We start from the raw sequence: 21,007 nt of genomic DNA, 5'->3' as shown, positions 1-21,007 counted from the left end.
CAAGCTTGGCTTGATCCTTGCCGTTGGAATGGAACTAGCCCATTCTAAGGCCTTTGGTTGGCCATGGTGACTGCCGAGGATCTTGGAGAACGCATCCAAGCTTTTGTGATAGCCATGGAAGAGCTTGTGGGTGTCGATGAGGTCGAGAGGGTTGGAGTTCCATAGGGGGCGGCACTACCGGGAAAGGAAGGTTGTCAGCGCCCCATATTTGATTGGGAGGATGGAGATGATGACTGAGGGAGTCCTGGATTAGGGGGTCTCCGGACAGCCGGACTATATCCTTTGGTCGGACTGTTGGACTATGAAGATACAAGATTGAAGACTTCGTCTTGTGTCCGGATGGGACTCTCCTTGGCGTGGAAGGCAAGCTTGGCAGTACGGATATGTAGATCTCCTCCCTTGTAACAGACTCTATGTAACCCTAGCCCTCTCCGGTGTGTATATAAACCGGAGGGTTTAGTCCGTAGGACAACAACAATCATACCATTGGCTAGCTTCTAGGGTATTACCTCAATTGATCTCGTCATAGATCAACTCCTGTAATACTCATATCATCAATATCAATCTAGCAGGACGTAGGGTATTACCTCCATCGAGAGGGCCCGAACCTAGGTAAACATCTTGTCCCCCGCCTCCTGTTACCATACGCCTTAGACGCATAGTTTGGGACCACCTACCCGAGATCTGCCGGTTTTGACACCGACATTGGTGCTTTCATTGAGAGTTCCACTGTGCCGTCACCATAAGGCTTGATGGCTCCTTCGATCATCGGTAACGATGCGTTCCAGGGTTCCTCCCTGGGAAGATCTTCATATTCGGTGGCTTCGCACTGTGGGCCAACGCGCTTGGCCATCTAGAGCAGATCGAGAGCTATGCCCCTGGCCGTCAGGTCAGGTTCGGAAACTTAAACTACACTGCTGACATCCGCAGAGACTTGATCTTCGATGGATTCGAGCCCATGTCAGGTGCACCGCACAATCACGACGAGCATGACGTAACTCTGCCGTCGGACAGTGTTCGGGGGATCGCATCTGCCACTACTTCGGCCATCAATCCGGAGCAAATTGCGCCATCCGAGGATGGGGGAATAGACCCCGCCATGGAGGCCGCACTCTCAGTGGCGATAGAGCCGGATACTGACTTCACACCTTACGAGAGCCGTGTCATCGAACCATTGGATTCGTCCCTGGCCACGGGCTCCGAACCGCCTGCATCCGCGCCCATCGAATACGATTGGGCACCGATCATGGAGTTTACCTCCGTGGATATCTTTCAGCACTCACGTTTCGGCGATGTGCTAAATTCATTAAGATCTCTCTCCTTGTCAGTAGAACCTTCGCCGAACTATGTCCGGCTAGAACGGATGTGGACGACGAAGAAATTCGCTCCCCACCCACCACCCACTTAGTAGCCACTGTCGACGCTTTAACCGACATGCTCAACTTCGACTCCGAAGACCCCGACGGTATGGACGACGATGCAGGAGACGAACAGGAACCAGTGCCCACAGGGCGCTGGACAGCCACTTCATCACATGACATATGCATGGTGGACACACCCAAAGGAGGCATGGCGACGAGATAGCGGAGGATGACCCCTCCAAGAAGAAAACCAAGCGCCGATGTCAGCAGCGCCGCTCTAAGTCCCGTCATAGCAAAAACAGCGATAACAGCGCAAGAGAAAATAACACTCCAGTCGACTCCAGAGGAAACAACGACCTCATTGACCTAGTGGCAGAGCACGATGAAACTGTAAACAGTGAACATAGTACGTATCCGATGTCCGAACACAGCGACGCCGAGGATAAACCTCATCAACCCCTCTCTGGGGAAGAAAACAGTCCGGACGAAGATGCACACATCATCCCGGAAACGCACTTGGAAGAAGAGAACCTCCGCAGAAGGCTTATTGCCTCAGCGAGGAGTCTGAAGAAGCAGAAGCAAAGGCTTAAGGCCACACAAAATACGGTCAACAACAGGTGGAATAAAGTGCTCGACAACGAAGAAAAGTATGGTGGAAGTTACCACACAAAGAGCTATCCAAAGTGCAAGCTATTACCTGAATTCGACGATGAGGCCGTAGAGCCCACACAGCCGAAAAATGAAACGTCCAACCGGCCGGATCAACCACCTTGTGGCCACGATAGAGAGGCTAACAAGGCCGCACATAAGTCAACACACGATCTACGTGAGGACTTGCGCCAAAAATCCAGTATGACCAGATCCATCTATGGATCTAGGAAGCGCGCTCCGGCACAAAATCAAAACTGAATACTACAACCGTCCGAACGCCATGATACATCCAAATACAGGGGTGTCGCACAGCCCCTATGTTTCACCGATGAGGTGCTGGACCACGAATTTCCAGAAGGATTCAAACCAGTGCACATAGAGCCGTACGACGGGACCACAGACCCTAGGGTCTGGATTGAGGACATTATCCTCCATATCCACATGGCTCGCGGAGACGATCTCTACGCCATCAAGTACCTGCACCTCAAGCTTAAAGGACCAGCTTGGCACTGGCTGAAAAGCCTCCCCGAAAACTCAATTGGAAGTTGGGAGGTGCTCGAGGATGCTTTTCGGGCTAATTTTCAAGGGACCTATGTCCGACCTTCGGATGTAGATGATTTAAGTCATATAATTCAACAACCCGAAGAGTAAGCCCGAAAGCTTTGGAACAGGTTTCTCACTAAGAAGAACCAAATCATCGATTGCCCGGACGCCGAGGCATTAGCAGCTTTCAAACACAGCGTCCGAGACGAATGGCTCGCCAAACACCTCAGCCAAGAAAAACCGAGAACAATGGCAGCTCTGACATGCCTTATGACCCGCTTTTGCGCGGCCAAAGATAGCTGGTTAGCCCGCAGTAGCACCAGGGACCCAAGCACATCCGAAGTCAGGGTTGGCAATGGAAAACCACGATGCAGTAAAAAAAGCGTCGAAATAAAGAAGATAGCCCAGATAATATGGCGGTAAACGCCGGATTCAGGGGCTCTTGACCAGGTGAGCGGAAAAAGCCTTTCAAAGGCAGCAGAGATGGACCGTCCGACCTAAACAAGATTCTAGACAAACGATGTCAGATTCATGGCACCCCCGATAAACCCGCAAATCACACCCACAGAGAATGCTGGGTCTTCAAGCAGGCCGGTAAGCTAAACACCGGACACAAGGGGAGGGAGACACCAAGCGAAGACGAGGAAGAACCTCACCAGCAAAACAATGGAGGACAGAAAAAATTCCCACAAGAGGTTAAGACAGTAAACATGATCCACGTGACGAAGGGGAGAAGCAAACATGCACTCCGAGACATACGCGCCGTAGAGCCCATCACCCCTAAGTTTAACCCCTGGTTGGTCTGCCCAATCACTTTTGATCGCAGGGATCACCCGACAAGCATCCGGCATGAAGGATTGGCTGCCTTGGTGTTAGACCCAATAATAAACAGATACCATCTCACATGAGTCCTTATGGATGGCGGCAGTGGTCTAAATCTGATATATCCGGACATAGTCCGCAAAATGGGGATAGACACGACAAAAATCAGCCATAGTAATACTACCTTCATGGGAGTAATACTAGGCCCAGAGGCACGCTCCACGGGCTCTCTAATACTAGAGGTTGTATTCCGTTCACCCGACAACTACCGAAGTGAGAAGTTAGACTTCGACATTGCTCCATTCCGAAGCGGCTATCAAGCACTACTCGGAAGAACAGCTTTCGCTCATTTTAATGCGGTACCACATTATGCTTCTCTTAAGCTTAAGATGCCTGGTCCACGTGGCACCATCACAGTTAGTGGAAATATTGAGCGTTCTCTATGCGTGGAGGAACGTTAGGTGGCTTTAACAGTCGAGCACTAGACGACCTCACCAACCAGAATAAATGATAGGTCGTCAAGACCGCGGACACGGTTCGACGAAGTCTGGCGCATCACCAGATATACCTGAGATTGGTTTGATGGTTAAACCTTCATAGACGGTACCAAGGGCTTCCCGCATGTAATCAGGGCTAGTTCGGCTCAACTTGACTTATCTTGAATTTTAATGGTTTATCGAGAATAACCAATTTTTTGGCACGACAACTTTCACCTAAGTTCTTCTCTTTTACAGATGACAATCATGCTGCACCCATCCAGGACACGACGCAACGGAGACACAGGCGCAGACGTGCAGCAGGGACCCGCCCAAAGGTTTCTTTTCAGATTAAGACCCTGCATAAACCTTTTCTACTATCTCTTGTTGTTCACATCCTCTGGATACCCAGTACAACCGAGAAGGATGCTGACGTTATTAGAATTTTGCCACATGAGAATATTGCACGTACCTGGACACTCGGGGTTTATTATTAAGGGCATTGTTCAGCCCAGCATATGTTATAAAGACCGAATACCTTAGGGAGTGTTCGGCGTCGCGAGTTTGGCCTTATATGCATCAGCTCTGAATCATGTATTTGGTCAAATGTTGGTTTTGCCCGGCTCCCGCGTTTTGCTACCTTACGTTCCGCTCTATCGGCTAAGGCGGCACCGGGAGAACTACTGCGATTGTGCCCTGGTTCATCCGGATGGGCACCTTAGTAGAGAAACCCAAAAACTGACTGTCATGATAAAGCGCGAGACTGGTCAACACTTGATGACTAAGAAGAATCTTCGGGATTCATCCCCATTAACGAAGGGCCGTTTCCCGGTCATGTACGTACGCGTACCGTATTCGGACAAGCGCGGAGGTACCAGGGGCTATATAGTAGTCTCACCATCAAACTCCTATGGCTAAGTGAAAGTGTTAAAGTAATATAGTCCGATTGCCTCGTTCGCTGCGCTACCACCTCCTTAATGGACCAAGACATTGGATCAAGTGTGAATACGCGTTTTTTGCGAACACCCCCGCATTATGTGCGTGGGGGCTGAAGCCGACGATTGTAAACTTTCAGATTATATACATATATACATGAACGGCCGCATAGGAGGCATCATAATACTTTCAGGCAAAAGTATAAACACAGCCTTTATAATTCAATAAAACATTGTTTTTACAATGGGAATACATGTCACTAGAACATTATATTCTTCAAGCACTGAGCCTCTATTGAACGAGCGCCTTCAAGGACTTCTTCAAAGTAGTGCTCGGCAGATACTCGGCCTACGGCAGAACTCTGGGTTGCAATAGCGGTGGCCTCCATCTCTGCCCAGTATGTTTTGACATGGGCAAGTGCCATACGCGCACCCTCTATGCACGCCAACCTCTTCATAGCGTCGATGTGCGGCACAGCACCAAGGAACTGTTGCACTAAACTAAAAGAACTATTCGGCCTTGGCACTTCCGGCAACAGATGATCCACAACAGACCGCATGGCAAGCCCGGACAACCTATGGAGCTCGGCCCACTCGGCCATTCGCTCATTCCCCCTTTTGGAAACCTTTGTTTCCGGGTCTTCAGAGGTGGTCGTCTTCCTTCCTCAGGGAGAGGGAATGTCAGATTCTTCTCCCTGGTTATCCTCCTTTGCGGAGGCTCTAATTCCCCCGGTTTGGATGAATAGTGAGTGTGGCCTGCTTTCAGCCTCTTTATTCCCCCCTTTATCTTCCCCTGAGGGCGCCTAATAAGGCACCGACTCGAGCATTCTGGCCAGTATTGGATTTGCTGAGCCTTCAGGAAGGGGGGCCGAACACCTAATCATCTTCGCCTTTATTACCCAGTCCTGGTCAAAGAGCGACTTTTCAGAATGATGTTGTGATATATAAAAAAGGCATCGTGTTCGGCCATGGGATTACTTACTTGGGTATCTGGGTGATTACAGCTCAGACCCGCATCCTCGGTGGTGTCCAAACACTTTATTTGGTGTCCGAAGAACAATTTGTACATCTCTTCGAGTATCATGCCGGGGAAGTGCTGAATAGTTCACGGTCCTTCCGGGTTGAACTCCCACATACGGAGGGGTCGACGTTTTCAAGGCGGGACTCGACGAACTAGCATGACTAGCATTATCATGACCAGGCTGACATCTTTCTCAAGGAGATATCGAATGCGACTCTGCAATATCAGCACATCATTTACTGGCCCCCAGTTCAGCCCCTTGTTGATCCATGACATCGGTTGTGGTGGAGGGCCCGAGCGAAAGGCTGGGGCGGCTACCCACTTGGTACTCCTGGGAGCTGTGATGTAAAACCACTCCCGTTGCCATAAACTGGACACCTCTGGGAAGGAACCCTCTGGCCATGGAACATCAGCGCTTTTTCTTATTGCGGCACCTCCGCACTCTGCGTGATGCCCCTCGATCATCTTCGGCTTCACATTGAATGTCTTGAGCCACAGGCCGAAGTGTGGGGTAATGCGGAGGAAGGCCTCACACACGACGATGAACAGCGAGATCTGAAGGAGCGAATCCGGGGCCAGATCATGGAAATCCAGCCCATAATAGAACAAGAGCCCCCTAACAAAGGGATCCAGAGCGAGGCCTAGCCCTCGGAGGAAGTGAGAGATGAACACAACACTCCCGTTGGGTTCTGGAGTGGGGATGACCTGCCCTCGGGCAGGCAGCCTGTGCGAGATTTCGGCGGTCAGATACCTGGCCTCTCTTAGCTTCTTGATGTCTTCCTCTGTGACAGAGGAAGGCATCCACTGACCTTGAAGGTTGGATCCAGACATAGTTGAAGGCCCGAGGCGCCTGACCTGAGCGTTGGGAGTTGGAACTCGAGGCAGGGGAAGGATTCGATTAAGTACGAGAGGGAAAAAAGGACTAGCCTTTGCCTCATTATAAAGAGGGTTAATATCAAGCGTCCTCCTCGTGGCTGTTTGGGACTTGCCTAAAATCGATGAGTCATACCAATGGGCACGATTGGGTTACCCGCGTTCGTATTGATGAGAATCCTGTGTTAAGGGGACACAATCTCTGCTTCGACAAGACGTGTCAAGAAACCCGCCTCGCGATATGTGCAATGCTGGTTGAGAAAAACGGTTCGAATAGTGACCGGGCCATGGCATGATGTCATGTTGCTAAACGTGTCAGCAGGTTAGACTTGCGGAAATATTATTCTCTCTACGGTGGTATGTGGAACTTGTTTTGTAGAGCCGGACACTATCCTTGTGTTCAATATCTTCTATGGAGTATTCAGAGGAAGAACCCACCTTGCAATGCCGAAGACAAATATGCGCACCGGACTTATCGTCATTGAAGCCTGGTTCAGGGGCTACTGAGGGAGTCCTGGATTAGGGGGTCTGCGGACAGCCGGACTATATCCTTTGGCCGGACTGTTGGACTATGAAGATACAAGATTGAAGACTTCGTCCCGTGTCCGGATGGGACTCTCCTTGGCGTGGAAGGCAAGCTTGGAAGTACGGATATGTAGATATCCTCCCTTGTAACCGACTCTGTGTAACCCTAGCCCCCTCCGGTGTCTATATAAACTAGAGGGTTTAGTCCGTAGCACAACAACAATCATACCATAGGCTAGCTTCTAGGGTTTAGCCTCTACGATCTCGTGGTAGATCAACTCTTGTAATACTCATATCATCAATATCAATCTAGCAGGACGTAGGGTATTACCTCCATCGAGAGGGCCCGAACCTGGGTAAACATCTTGTCCCCCGCCTCCTGTTACCATACGCCTTAGACGCACAGTTCGGGACCCCCTACCCGAGATCTGCTAGTTTTGACACCGACAATGACTCTCAACATATCATCGGGGAGGTTGCTGATTAAGTCTAGGCCTACTGCAGTCACTTGCGGTTCTAGCTAGCCCCGCCTCCGCTTGTTGGCAGCCCCGTTCTCCACCTCCGGAGTCTCCTTTTCAGTGGCGCTTTCTGATAGAAATGGGAGTACACGGAATATTTAGTTAAAACAGGGCAATAGAAAAGTGTATTGGTAACTAGAAGTTATTAGGTATGAATATAGTAAGATAAGGGAATAGCAATTGGTTGCTTAAATACTGCACAATTCATTTGACATTGCTGGGTAAGTCAACATATGCAGATGGTTGAAAAGAAAACTCACTTCGAACAAAGTCTGGACGGATGGTTTTGTCGGGGTAGTTAGCATATATCTCATGACTAGGCCCTTCTATCCGCAGTGCAATTTTAGTGCCAGCTTTCAGTACATAAAACATTGCAATTTCATTCCAAAAGCCAGTGCCAAAATAAGAGTCACCACGTTCATCAAGTCTTACAGTAGCAAGGATTGTAAATCCATGGTTCGTGCGCAGTATGACATTCATGGAGCCTTGATGTATGTAAAGGGAAAAATTGTGCACTACATAATAGGTTGCACAGCGAGGGATGTCCTGCAGAAAAAGGTAGGGTTGTTAAAGAAAATATGGTAACATGCAAATATGGGCCCAAATTGAAAGAACTGTACAACAGTTGAAATCGAAGGACAAAAGTCTATAATTAAACAGAGAGGGTAAACATGATGCCATGGAAATATGAGAGTAATTGAAAGAACAATACATCATTAATTTGCCTAATATAGAAAGAAGAGGGGGGAAAACCCATTTGACGTATAAGGTGCATGTGGCACCTTTTATCCAAATGGAGCAACATTTAGAATATGTTAAGGAAAGTAGGCCATGTCAACCGATTTAGGGTGACATTGAACATACCGCGCGCGTCCTCAAGTTATCTGGTACGATGAGATGGAATCTCTGGCGGCGGTCGCCAAGTCCTGAAGTATCCGTGCACTGTACATTCTATGATTGAAAGAAAACCCTCAAATCAGCTCAAATAAAAATGAATTCACGACGATTTCCGCCGGGTGATTAAAGGAGGCAGATGAACTGGGATAAGATATGAGATAATATCTCATTAAATTAATTACCTTGTCGTCCATGAGAAAAAACCCACAGTTTGGCACATTCCCCAACCGAGCGGAGCTGGGTCGACCACGAGCAACGTCGAGAAAGTCGATGGCGATAGGCGGCGGCAAGCAGAAGTGGTGAAATGCGGTGGGCTTTGCCGGCATCCTGGCGGCGACGGTAGGCATTGAGCTAAGTGTTTACCGCCGCGATAGGCGGTGCCATGGCATAGACATGGAGGAGCTTCTGCAGGTATGAATGGGGAATGTACCGGAGGGGCCGAGGTGGGTGGCGGGTGGGGTGAGGGTTTTTGTGACGTGGGAATGGTGAGGGTTTTCTTTTTTCTTTTTTGAATTGGGTGGTGAGGGTTTTCTGTTCCACCAAGAATTTTGGGGGTGACGATTTGCTAGAGCGAACCGTGTGTGATTGACGCAGCAGGCAAAATGATAGTCATTGCACACAGTTCCAATTTTGGGAACCGTGTGTGATTGACGTACTACCTCTGTCCTGGTTTATTGGTCCCCAGTTGTAATTTTTACCAAAATTTGGCGAAATATTTAACATACTCCAAAATAGATAATAAGCATAGTTCAACCGTCATTAAGCATAGTCAAGCGTACATAGTTCGATCCATCCCACATCTCATCTCACATGCGGCCGGCACGATCCTAAAGCTTCTCCAGCTACTCGGCGTACGCGCCATGCGCCACCCTGCGAGAATACTTCTGCTTGAAGGAGCCAACAGCCCATCCTCTTGCATGCACAAGAACACTTAGATACGTTTCATGAATCTTGTGCTTGCAAAATGGGCATCCATAGCCGTCATTCCAGGTCCTAATACGCCTGTTATGCATTCCCGCGTAAAGCTCCCTCAGGATTCGCCTCCTGTACCTCCTTTGGGAATCTTCATCCTCGCTGTCCACATCGTCAGACATCACCTATACATATAGTAAAAAAAATTGGCATCAAATCACTGATTACATGCCGTGAAGTAGGATTAGGAATTTATGGCTATTTATTTATACATATTCAGATATTATGGTTCGATTTTTAAGCACAGTCGTCTATGTATAGACCAATCTTGAAGAAAATAATGGCACAAACATATGTAGGTCATTCAAAATCAATTGTCAAGTCCTGGCTAGGAATTATTAGCACAAACACTAACCCTAGTTGGATTACTAGCAGAAATCATTTGCAAACATGAAACAACTAATCACTTATCACCTGTACCATTCAAACATTCAATACACTACACGGATCTAACGAAACTTACTCAGATTTCATGGATTGGGAGAACATAACCACATGATTTCTATTCCAAAAAGGGGGAGGTAGGAGTAACCAAAGAAACCCTATGATCTATTTGAAACATAAATGGGTATAGATGACTAACCAACTATCCGTCGTCGTTGGAGTCGTCGCCGGAGTGGTCGTCGGAGTCGTCGCTTGAGTGGTCGTCAGAGTCGTCACCGGAGTGATCGTCGAAGTCGTCGAAGAAGTGGTCATCGGAGTCGTCGCCTGAGTGGTCGTCAGAGTCGTCACCGGAGTGGTCGTCGGAGTCGTCCCCGGAGTGGCCGTCGGAGTCGCCGCCGGAGTGGTCGTCGGAGTCGGTGTGGAACTCTGCCTCCGGCTTTGGAAGCTCGATGCCGTCGACGATGTCAGGGTGCAGCGATAACTTGCCGGTGGTGACGACAACCTCTGTCTCCATCTCCATGCCGTGTTCCGGTGCTTTAGCAGCCCCGGCGTCGCCACTCCCTCCGATGGGGCACTTCGGCGGCATCCTCATACACTGGCGGCTTTGAGGACTGAGAGCGGCGTTGAGGTTGCAAGCGGAGAGAGAGGATTGTGTGTGCGTAGCAAGGATGGGTGGTGCAGCCGCTCGGGCGCACCATTAATGTGGAGTAGTGGGAGTTGTGGGAGAGAGGCGGGCAGATGGCTCGCCTCCCAGTGAGCCTGCGCACCGGACTGCTGGCATGCCTACCAAAGTTTCACATAGCTACTAGCACACCTCCCGATGACACAGTGCAGTGAGCACGCCTCCGTCAATTCACACACCTGCACGCACATCTCCCCGTCTGCCTGCGTGGCGGACTGCTCGCATGCGTCCCGTCAACTCACGCCTGCTCACACGCCACATGGGTCGCGTGGCACGTATATTGTTTTTCTATTTGGATGATTAATGTTGCCGCTTTATTGCTTAACCGAAGCATGGCACGTATCCATTGTTGCTCTAACGCTCACGGTTTGAATAAATAATCCAGTTGGGATATTGGTTCCCAATTATTAATAATCTCCCATTTGTAATTAGATAAATATTACATCAAAACTGGTCTCAAATTTGACAAAAAAAGTACAATGCCACTTTGTATTGGTGTCTATATGACAACACGATAAGTTTCATGAACTTCAAATAAGTTTTGGATGTACTAGAATTTAAAAATCAAAATTCTCAATGTTTGAAATTTGTTACACGGGGAGTAAACATACACGCAGTGAGACACATGTGTTTTTGCAATCCATTTAGGTGCACTGTCACGTGTGCATGTAGCTCAAATTTGATTTTTGCACATTATACCCATACAAAATCAATCAATCAATGTACTAAAACGTCTTAATGATCTTTGTGAATTTGTTAAAATTAAAACGTCCCTCCTTTGGTAACATGTATGTTCACCGCGGGATAATTAATTTAACATGCATCGTAGTTGTGGTGGATTCGCGGTGTGTGTGTAGGTGTGTGCGTTTGGGGTGGCGGGTGGCTCGTAGTACACTACGAGTTGTGAGCCACCGTGTGGGTTGGCCGTTTTGTTAGGCAGGCTGGTGCCACATCAGAGTCGTGAAATCGTTATTTAAAACATTACACAACCCTTTCATACATAAATGTTTTGGCCACATGCAGTCGATGCTTGTCCTACACGACACTCGATACTCGCGTGTGACGCTTTCTATGGGCCGCGAGGTCATCGTCCATCACTTTGACAAACATCCGGCAGTGAGGTTAATTTGACCAGCAAGGTATAATCTTTTTTGTTTGTGTTATGGTGGTATATAGTACGCGTCAAAGAGGTGGGAGGGGACTGGCATATATAATATACGTATGCGTCCGTGAACAAGTACACCTCACTCAGTGTCGGGACTTTTTGGTTACCGAGGCACGTGCCACATCAAAATTGTGAAATTGGTTATTCAAACATCACACAACACCTTTTTGGGCCACATGCATATATATCCTAGCTATGACACTCACGTGTGACGCTTCCATCTGTGGGCCCATGAGGCCATCATCGATGGATGCATGCATGCATCACTTTGACCTACATCGGGAGAGGCTAATTAATTTCACCATCGATGAGGATTCTTTTGGGTTGTACATATATTACGGCAGGAGCATATAGTATGCGGTGAAGAGGGGAGGAAGGGGACCATCATATGTAGTACGCTTGATATGAACCTCGCTCTCTGTGGGTGTATGGTTTACGGTTTTTGAGGCATGTGGCACATCAAAGTTGTGCATTTTGGGTATTCAAAATATATATGTTTGGCCCACATGCAAAGTGGTGGTGGTTGTCCTCTCGCACCCACTTAAGCGGTTATCAGCAATATCGAGGCTTTCCATCTGTGGGCCCGCTTGGTCCATTACTTCTTTTTGCCTGACAACAAGAGAGGTTAATTTGACTTAGGAGGGGATTATTACTTTTGCTCTAGGATGACATGCATGATACACTTTGAGCACACACATATGCATGTGTACGCATGAATCCATCCCCTCGAGTTGAAGTGGCTAGTACAACGACACCATCATGAACCGATCTCGCTCTGTGTGGGGAGCTAGTGTATTATTTTTGACACATGCGCCAGATCAATGTTGTGTATTCAAACATGCATGCACGCATCACCTCCATACATATCATGTAGTGGTTGCCTTCGAACGATACACTCCCTCGCGTGATTATCGGCGACAAGCCTATATATTCGTGGGCCCGCATGGACATCCATGATCACCTTGACCAACAACAAGATAGGTTACCATGGCCGATTCTTCATTTGGTTAGTGTTATCATAGTATAGGTCATGGTGACATTCAGACCTAATTAAGTTTGAGCGCATATACTATGCACGCATGCATGTATATATGAATCCCCGTCGTTGTCTTGAAGTGTGGTGTAACATACATATGCATCGTCAACCTAACCCTCACTCAGTGTGGGGATTTTTAGTTCGAAATCACGGTGCCACATCAAAGTTGTTCATTGTTACTCAAAAACACACCTCTCCATACATATGTTTGGGCCACACGCATGCAATGGTTGTCTTCAGGGACTAGCTACTTGCGTGATTATTGGCGAGCTAGCCCATCTCCGGGGTCGGATGGATGGCCATCACTTTCCCAACAACAAGAGAGAGGTTGCACGACCAAGGTGGATTATTCTTAGTTCGTTTTATGATCCATCTTGGTGATATATATGCCTCTCTGGCCCGCCGACTAAAATTGTGTGTGGGGGGGATGCTACATAACACTTTTCTAGGTGAACCCCGGTTGGCGGGGCGGCATGCAATCATAGCTTAATTAGGATTCCCTTCGTGGAGACACGAGGGGGGGGGTGGGGGCTGCTAGCTACTTCGCACTTTGCTAGGTGAACCTCGGTTGGGGGGAGGGGCCATGCTCATAGCTTAGGATTCCCTTCGTATAGACACGAGGGGGGGGGCTGCTAGCTATTTCGCACTTTGCTAAGTGAACCTCGGTTGAGGGGTAGGGGCATGCATTCATATATAGCTTAGGATTCCCTTCGTGCTGACACGAGGGAGGGGTGTCTGCTAGCTACTTCGCACTTTGCTAGGGTGAACCTTGGTTGGGGGGGAGGGCATGCATTCATAGCTTAGCTAGGATTCCCTTCGTGCCGACATGATGGAGGGGGGCAGCTAGCTACTTCTCACTTTGCTAGGTGAACATCGGTTGGGGGGGCATGCATTCATAGCTTAGGAATCCCTTCGTGCCGACACAAGGGAGGCGGGGCGACTAGCTCTACTTCACACTTTGATAGGTGAACCTCGGTTGGGGGGCATGCATTCATAGCTTAGCATTCCCTTCGTGCCGACATGAGGAAGGGGGCTGCCAACTACTTCACACTTTGCTACGGTGAACCTCAGTTGGGGTGGGGGGTGGGGCATGCATTCATATATAGCTTAGGATTCCCTTCGTGCCGACACGAGGGAGGAGGGGGGCTGCTAGCTACTTCGCACTTTGCTAGGTGAACCTCGGTTGAGGGGTAGGGGGCATGCATTCATATATAGCTTAGGATTCCCTTCGTGCTGACACAAGGGAGGAGGGGGGCTGCTAGCTACTTCAGACTTTGCTAGGTGAACCTCGGTTGAGGGGGAGGGGGCATGCATTCATAGCTTAGGATTCCCTTCGTGCCTACACGAGAGGGTGGGAGCAAGCAATACCATGCGCTTTGCAAGAGAGGTGCCACATCGAAGTTGCATTTGGTATTTGAAAATCAAACCACCCTTTTGATAAATAAATTTGGTCCACATGCAAGTGTGTTTGTGTTCGGACCCTCTCCCACATCATTTTTCACCAAATTTATGAACATTAGACAAGTCGGATGACGCAACAGACACGGTTCACTCAAACTAACCATGTGCCACGACGGTGCACTTGTCACGCACACATCCGCACAGTACATTGGGCTCCACGAGGCTCCCCTCTCAAAAATATCTGCTCACTTCGAGGGTTTTTCTATTTCATAACACACGGTTGTTAGCTCCGGACCGTGTGCGATGTTTCCTTTTCCCAATCCCGCCTGCATCGAAAATATCTGCCCGCCTCGAGGGTTTTTCTTTTTCATAACACACGGTTGTTATCTTCGGACTGTGTTCGATGCATTATCATCAAAATTTTCAATAGCCCGGCATTTCACTCCCGCATTTGACTCCCACGTAGTAAAATTTTCAATACCCGCGTCATTTCCTCAAACACCCCGCGCCCCCTCCACACACACACACACACCAAAACCTCCTCGGGCATGCACGCGCGCACACACACACCCCCTCCTCACTCAAAACCCTAGCAAAGTCCCCGCCGCCGCAAGGCCTCCATTGTCAACATCTGCCGGTTTGCCCGTGCAGCTTACCCACCGATCTCCATACCCAGGCCGCCCTGAGTTTCTTAGATGACGCCTGCCAAACGCCCCTTTTCCACAGATCCCCATCCCCATCCCCCACTCCAGAGCGTCGCAACCTAAGCCCGGCTACGCTTCCCGTGGAGCTCGAGGAGCGACTGGCCCAAAAGAGGAGTATAGCGGTCTCTTCGCCCGACATCAGCAAGGAAGCTTACGACCATTACTGGCGGTAGGCACTCAAGCAGCAGGCTCAAGTATGCGGGCATGTCTCGTCCGCCGGCTAAGACATCGAGGTCATCGACATCGATGCCTTGAGGCGTGATGTGTCACAGGTTAAGTGGCCCGCCCCAACCCCTCGGGTTCAACCGCCGTCAATCTCATCCATGGCCCCGTCGCTGATCTCCTCTGGCTCGCTGTCAATAATTTGCCATTCTACATCGCCATCGAGCCTCTTTTGTCATTTCTGAAGGACACATTCTGCGATGCTGGCTTGGGATCCACAGCTTCCAAGTCAGACCTCATCGACGGCGACCACGAGGAGGGCACCCTCTCCGGCTCTTCCAAGGGTAAAGAGCCCATCTACTCTTCCAAGGGGAAAGCGCCCGTCTGTGACATCAGGGAGGGCACCCTACAGCCGCGCTCTTCCAAGGGGAAGGAGACCATCTGCGACAACATGGAGCGCATCCAGGGTCCGTGATCTTCCCACGGGAACGAGCCCATCTGTGACAAGTGAGGAAACTCATGATTTGTTAATTTCAGTTGTTCACAATGTGATGCTCTATATGTGCAATTATTTACTGTGCAGTACATTTCATCAATCCAGTTTTAAACATACTGATAGGAATGCATATATTTGCTTGTTATTAAGCCTGTTATAGCTAGCATATGCCTCTTTTAAAGTTTTTTGATTGTTCGGTTGTTTGTAGTTAGCATATGTTTAGTTTCAAATGCTATCTTTTGTTTTTCATAGTATGCCTTGTTTATTCCAGTTATTCACAACATGATGTACTATATGTGCAAGTATGAACTATGCAGTTCAATTTCATCAGTACCAGTTTCAACAATACCACTATGAATGACTACATTTGGTTGCTGCATCTTGTAGTTAACACGCCTTTCCATTTTTATTTAACCATAACGAGTGTACTTAGACTGGCACAATACCAGTTTGAATGACTATGTTTGCTTGTTGTTAAATGTTAGGCCTATTGAAGTTAGCACACCTTTCCACTTGTTTTGCTTTACTAGCATGCTTAAACATGCACACTGAAGCTATCTTTTGGAGATTATTTTGTCTGCCATGTGTAATTTTGTTTGATGTTTGGCCTGTTGTGCTTAACATGCTTCTTGATGTACCTACACGGGACAATTTTGGGAATGACTGCTGTTTTCCATCAAGGTTAGTTTCATCCCATGGCTTATATCTGCTCACTGTTCAGGATATCCATAGTTGGTACCATATAGGCCGACAACGGATAAGGGACTAATCAGTGAATTGGACTTTTAACTGAATATATCTACAACCCAGTTTTCCTTAGGTTAACCAGGGCCATATGTAATATAACTGAGGCTACATAGCAACATGCACTGTACTTAATGTCTAAATGTGCAATTCTAGGCTACATAGCAACAAGGGTGTTACATTACTGTTCTAATGATGTCTAGATATACGTAGAAGAGCAGGAACAGCAACAACACGACCCTGTTTGGATACTCAACTTAGCTAGAGGTTAGAGTTAGTTTTTAGCTCATTACTAACCCTGAACTAACTCCATCCAAAGAGTTGTTTGGATGGCAGGGTTAGATTGATAATAAATGCACTAGAAGAACTAGCTCCAATTAGCACCTCTTGGGTTGGATACTAGTTTTTTGGGTGGGTTATTGATGCAACTAGGTCAAACTAGCCCTCATGTTTAGATATACTTTAGGGCTATTTGAGCCCAAACTAGCTCAAACTAACTGTAACCCATGGATACAGCAGCAGCTAATTTTAAGAACGAACTAAACTCCTTTTGGCACATAATATAAGATATTAATTCATCTAATATGTGAGTCTATTGGATGTTATAAGATACTCCCTCTGTTCCTAAATATTTGTTCTTTTTAGAGATTTTAAATGGACTACCACATACGGATGTATATAGACATATTATAAAAGAGTTTTGTACTACATCATTGTGACATTACTGTTTAGGTTCTAATATTAACTTGGTGCTTTTAGGTACATATGTCACTGGTAAAGATCCGCGTTTCGACCCTTTCTGCGTATGGGGCAATGAGATATCGATGATCCAGCATCAAGTGAGGAAGCTGATAAAGATTGTTAGTAAAATGGGTCCAAAGATGGCAATTAAACTATTTGTTTACACTTTATCCATGACAACAGCGAACTGCAGGATGGTAAGTAAGAACTCTACAGCCTTCTTTTTCCTGCCCATAATGAGTTGTGTTAGATGACAATGTCTGAAATCTTATTCCTTTGCAGTGGTTGCCAAAGAAGTTTACTCAAGATTACCTGTCAAACTACATGATTGGTGGGCATGCAAAGGTTAAAGTATTTCTACCAGAACACGATGATTATCTAGATGTTTTCATGAAGACCGTGAAGGATGGGCGGTCGGCCATCACAAGGGGTTGGACTAGAGTCGTGTGTGCCTTTTGGATGGAGGAGGGCACTATATGGGCATTCTGCTTCACCTTGTTCAGCAACCAGAATATATTTCGCCTCTTTCTTTATCGTCTTTAATAGTACAAGTATACAACTGTGGTTCATCATTCTCTATTTGATTCTTATGTAATTCTTGAACATATGTACCTATGAATCTAATAATGCATTGGATGTTTGAATCTGATGGATATGAATAAAGCTGTAGCATACATTCAAATTCAAATTCAAATCCGGTACAATTTGGAAAAGAAGCAATTAAAGTACAGTGAAATTACGTTCTCCAGGTTGTTACAGCACACATGGTTGGTAAAACAAAAACATTTGCGATATGCACCATAATCCGAGACGGTTCACAGAGAGGAAACATGTGCAAGCATGCACACAGTTGTCGTTTGCAAAGAATGTGGGATGTCAGACAATATCACAAATGGTGTGGGAAAACTAAACGTTTGTGTTAGTTGCCTTATCATACACAATTCCCAACAATGAACTGTTTCTCATGAAGTATGCATCATAAACGTTGCACCATAGAATAGTGTGTGCGATAGTTGTCGTGTACGGCAATGTTATGACGGTCCGACGTTTCGTAATCCTGTCCGACACTCGTACGACGATTAGCTAATCTTCTTAATGGTGAACTGTTTGTGATGGGCCGCGCATCATACACGTTCTATAATAGTGAACCGTTTTTGATGGGCCGCGCATCATAAACGTAGCACCACAGAATACCGACTGCGATGGCAATGCAAGCAAAAACGAGTAGGAGTACTGTAGGGGCCCTATCCCTGACGGTTTCTGGGTCGTGTGGGAAGGACCCCCTATCGCCCACACTCACTCGGCGACGATTCCAAATGCCGTCGCGGAAAGGGGTTTTAAACCGTTTGTTTAGGACCAACATGCACCAGTGTACCCATCACAAACCGTTTCTTCGCCTCTCGTTTTACTCTCCCCCACTTCACATTTGCCATTTTATTCGCCCTTTTTCGCCTGTCTCTTTTTTCTTGGCTTTTGTGTGTTCGTTCTTAGTACATTTTGTTGTCATCATGTCTGAAATTGGGGAGGTTATCGTTGAAAAGGATAGTAGTAACGATGGGGGAAATGTTGATGCTTTTGGTTATCCTCATGAAGAACCTACTATTTTACACACTAAAAAGTTTCTGATCGGTAGTGGTAATATTATTGGAAAAGGAGTTATTCAAGATTTCTTTACTTGTGCCGGTGCTTTGCCAACCATGAGCAGGTCTATTCTTCATAAAACTAGTAGTCTTGCGGATGCTATATCTTTGCTCGTGGTTGAACTTGAAAGACAATTTGTCCACATGCATCCTTGCATACAGAGGATTTTTCTAGAATATTTTAATATTGAGCATTCTTCTGTTAAGCGAGCAGCTGCCATCTTTTTAACTCATGAGTTCAGATTTATAATAAAAGAGGCGAATGAAATTTTTGCGCATTATAGGGTGGATGTCGGCTGACCTCCCATAGAAGCAATCCTTTTCTATCAAGAATATAATGCACTTACGATCTTTAGATCATGTTTCTTTTAATGAAAACCTTAGAAAAAAGGTTCGTACCGATGTTCTAGTTGACAGGATTTCTGAACTTAATGATAATTTTGCTATCCAGGACAATGGGTTAGGTTTTTACATTGAACAAAGGCTCATGACTTTTTGCTGAAAGAATGCTTATAATGATGAATTGGTTGTGCAATATGAGGGGCCAAAGGAGGAACCAATACCTCCCGAGCTTGATCTTGGGGGCTTTTGTCCCATTAAATTTAGCCCTTTTGATTACTTTTGCTTGCCACAAAGAGAACTTCCTGCTAAACATAGGGAGTATGAGATGAGTTTTTGCGATTTGCCTTATCATTATCATGGCAATACCTAGATCTATTCTTGTTTTTATGCCTAGCTAGGGGCGTTAAACGATAGCGCTTGTTGGGAGGCAACCCAATTTTATTTTTGTTCCATGCTTTTTGTTCCCTTTGTAATAAATAAATCATCTATCCTCTGTTATGATTGTCTTTTTATGTTTCAATTAGTGTTTGTGCCAAGTAAAGCCTTTAGGATCTTCTTCGATGATTGTTATTTGATCTTGCTGAAAAAAACAGAAAGTATGCGCTCACGAGAATTATTTTCGTTTTTTACCAGAGAGCGATGAAATACCAATTCCAACTGCAGTAGATCAATATATAAATTATTTAGGACGTCCTAATTTGTCAGGATTGTTGGAGTTACAGAAGTATTCGAAACCTACAGATTACTACATACTATTCTGTTTTTGACGGATTATGTTTTTTGTGTGTTGTTTGCTTATTTTGATGAATCTATGGCTAGTATCGGAGGGTATGAACCATAGATAAGGTGGAATACAGTAGGTTTATGTCACGACCCGATTTTTCTAGACATTGATTTCCAGAAATTGGCCGTCGTGCTCACCAGCCCCAGGATTACTGTTAGCTGATGAGGCACCAACTTGATACAGAAATTCCAAGAAAAAATACAAAATATGTAGTACAAGAGCATTCTGGCCTGTGAGTACAACAATTGGGTTTCTAGTGGTCGATGGCGGAAGCGGTTTGTGATTTGTTAGTGTCTATGGGACTCCATTTCCCACAGGAACAGCCGACCAGGTCAACTCCTATCTTCGCGAGGCTGCTATCACCGTTGCTTAGTTTCCGGGGCTGTCACCGCAACGCTCCTCTCCAAGCAGAAATCTGGCCAAGACAATAGCCAGGGACAAGCCAGTGAGTACTTTGAATGTACTCGCAAACATTATGAACACTGGGATAATATAATTGATAATCATCAGTCAGTCATAAATAAAACATCTTTTATGCATGCAAGCAGGTTGTTTATATGCAACATGAATAAGCAATAATGGAGTGGGGAATAAAATGCCGCAGTCGGGCATCTGAACGACACCACCTAAAGGGCTTATAAAGTAAATAATAACAAGCAATGCCGCAGTCAGGCGTCTCAGCGACACCACATAAAGGGCTTATAAAATAAATAAATAACAAGCAATGCCACAGTCGGGCGTCTCAGCGACACCACATAAAGGGCTTATAAAATAAATAAATAACAAGCAATGCCATAGTCGAGCGTCTTAGCGACACCACATAAAGGGCTTATAAAATAAATAAATAACAAGCAATGCCACAGTCGGGCGTCTCAGCGACACCACATAATGGGCTTATAAAATAAATAAATAACAAGCAATGCCACAGTCGGGCGTCTCAGTGACACCACATAAAGGGCTTATAAAACAAATAATCACAATGAATATCCAGGAGGTAGAACTGTCCCAGGGATACTCAATGATATAATGGGTTAGTCCAAAATAATAATAACCATAATCTTCACAAGTCACAAGTCACAGTCCAAGTTCTGGTTTAACAATCTCTCCTCCGAAGACCGACAGTAAGACCAAC

Source organism: Triticum urartu, chromosome 6A (genome assembly GCF_056163025.1).
Source record: "Triticum urartu cultivar PI428250 chromosome 6A, HENAU_Tu73, whole genome shotgun sequence".
NCBI lineage: Eukaryota > Viridiplantae > Streptophyta > Magnoliopsida > Poales > Poaceae > Triticum > Triticum urartu.
This window is presented reverse-complemented; position numbering follows the sequence as displayed.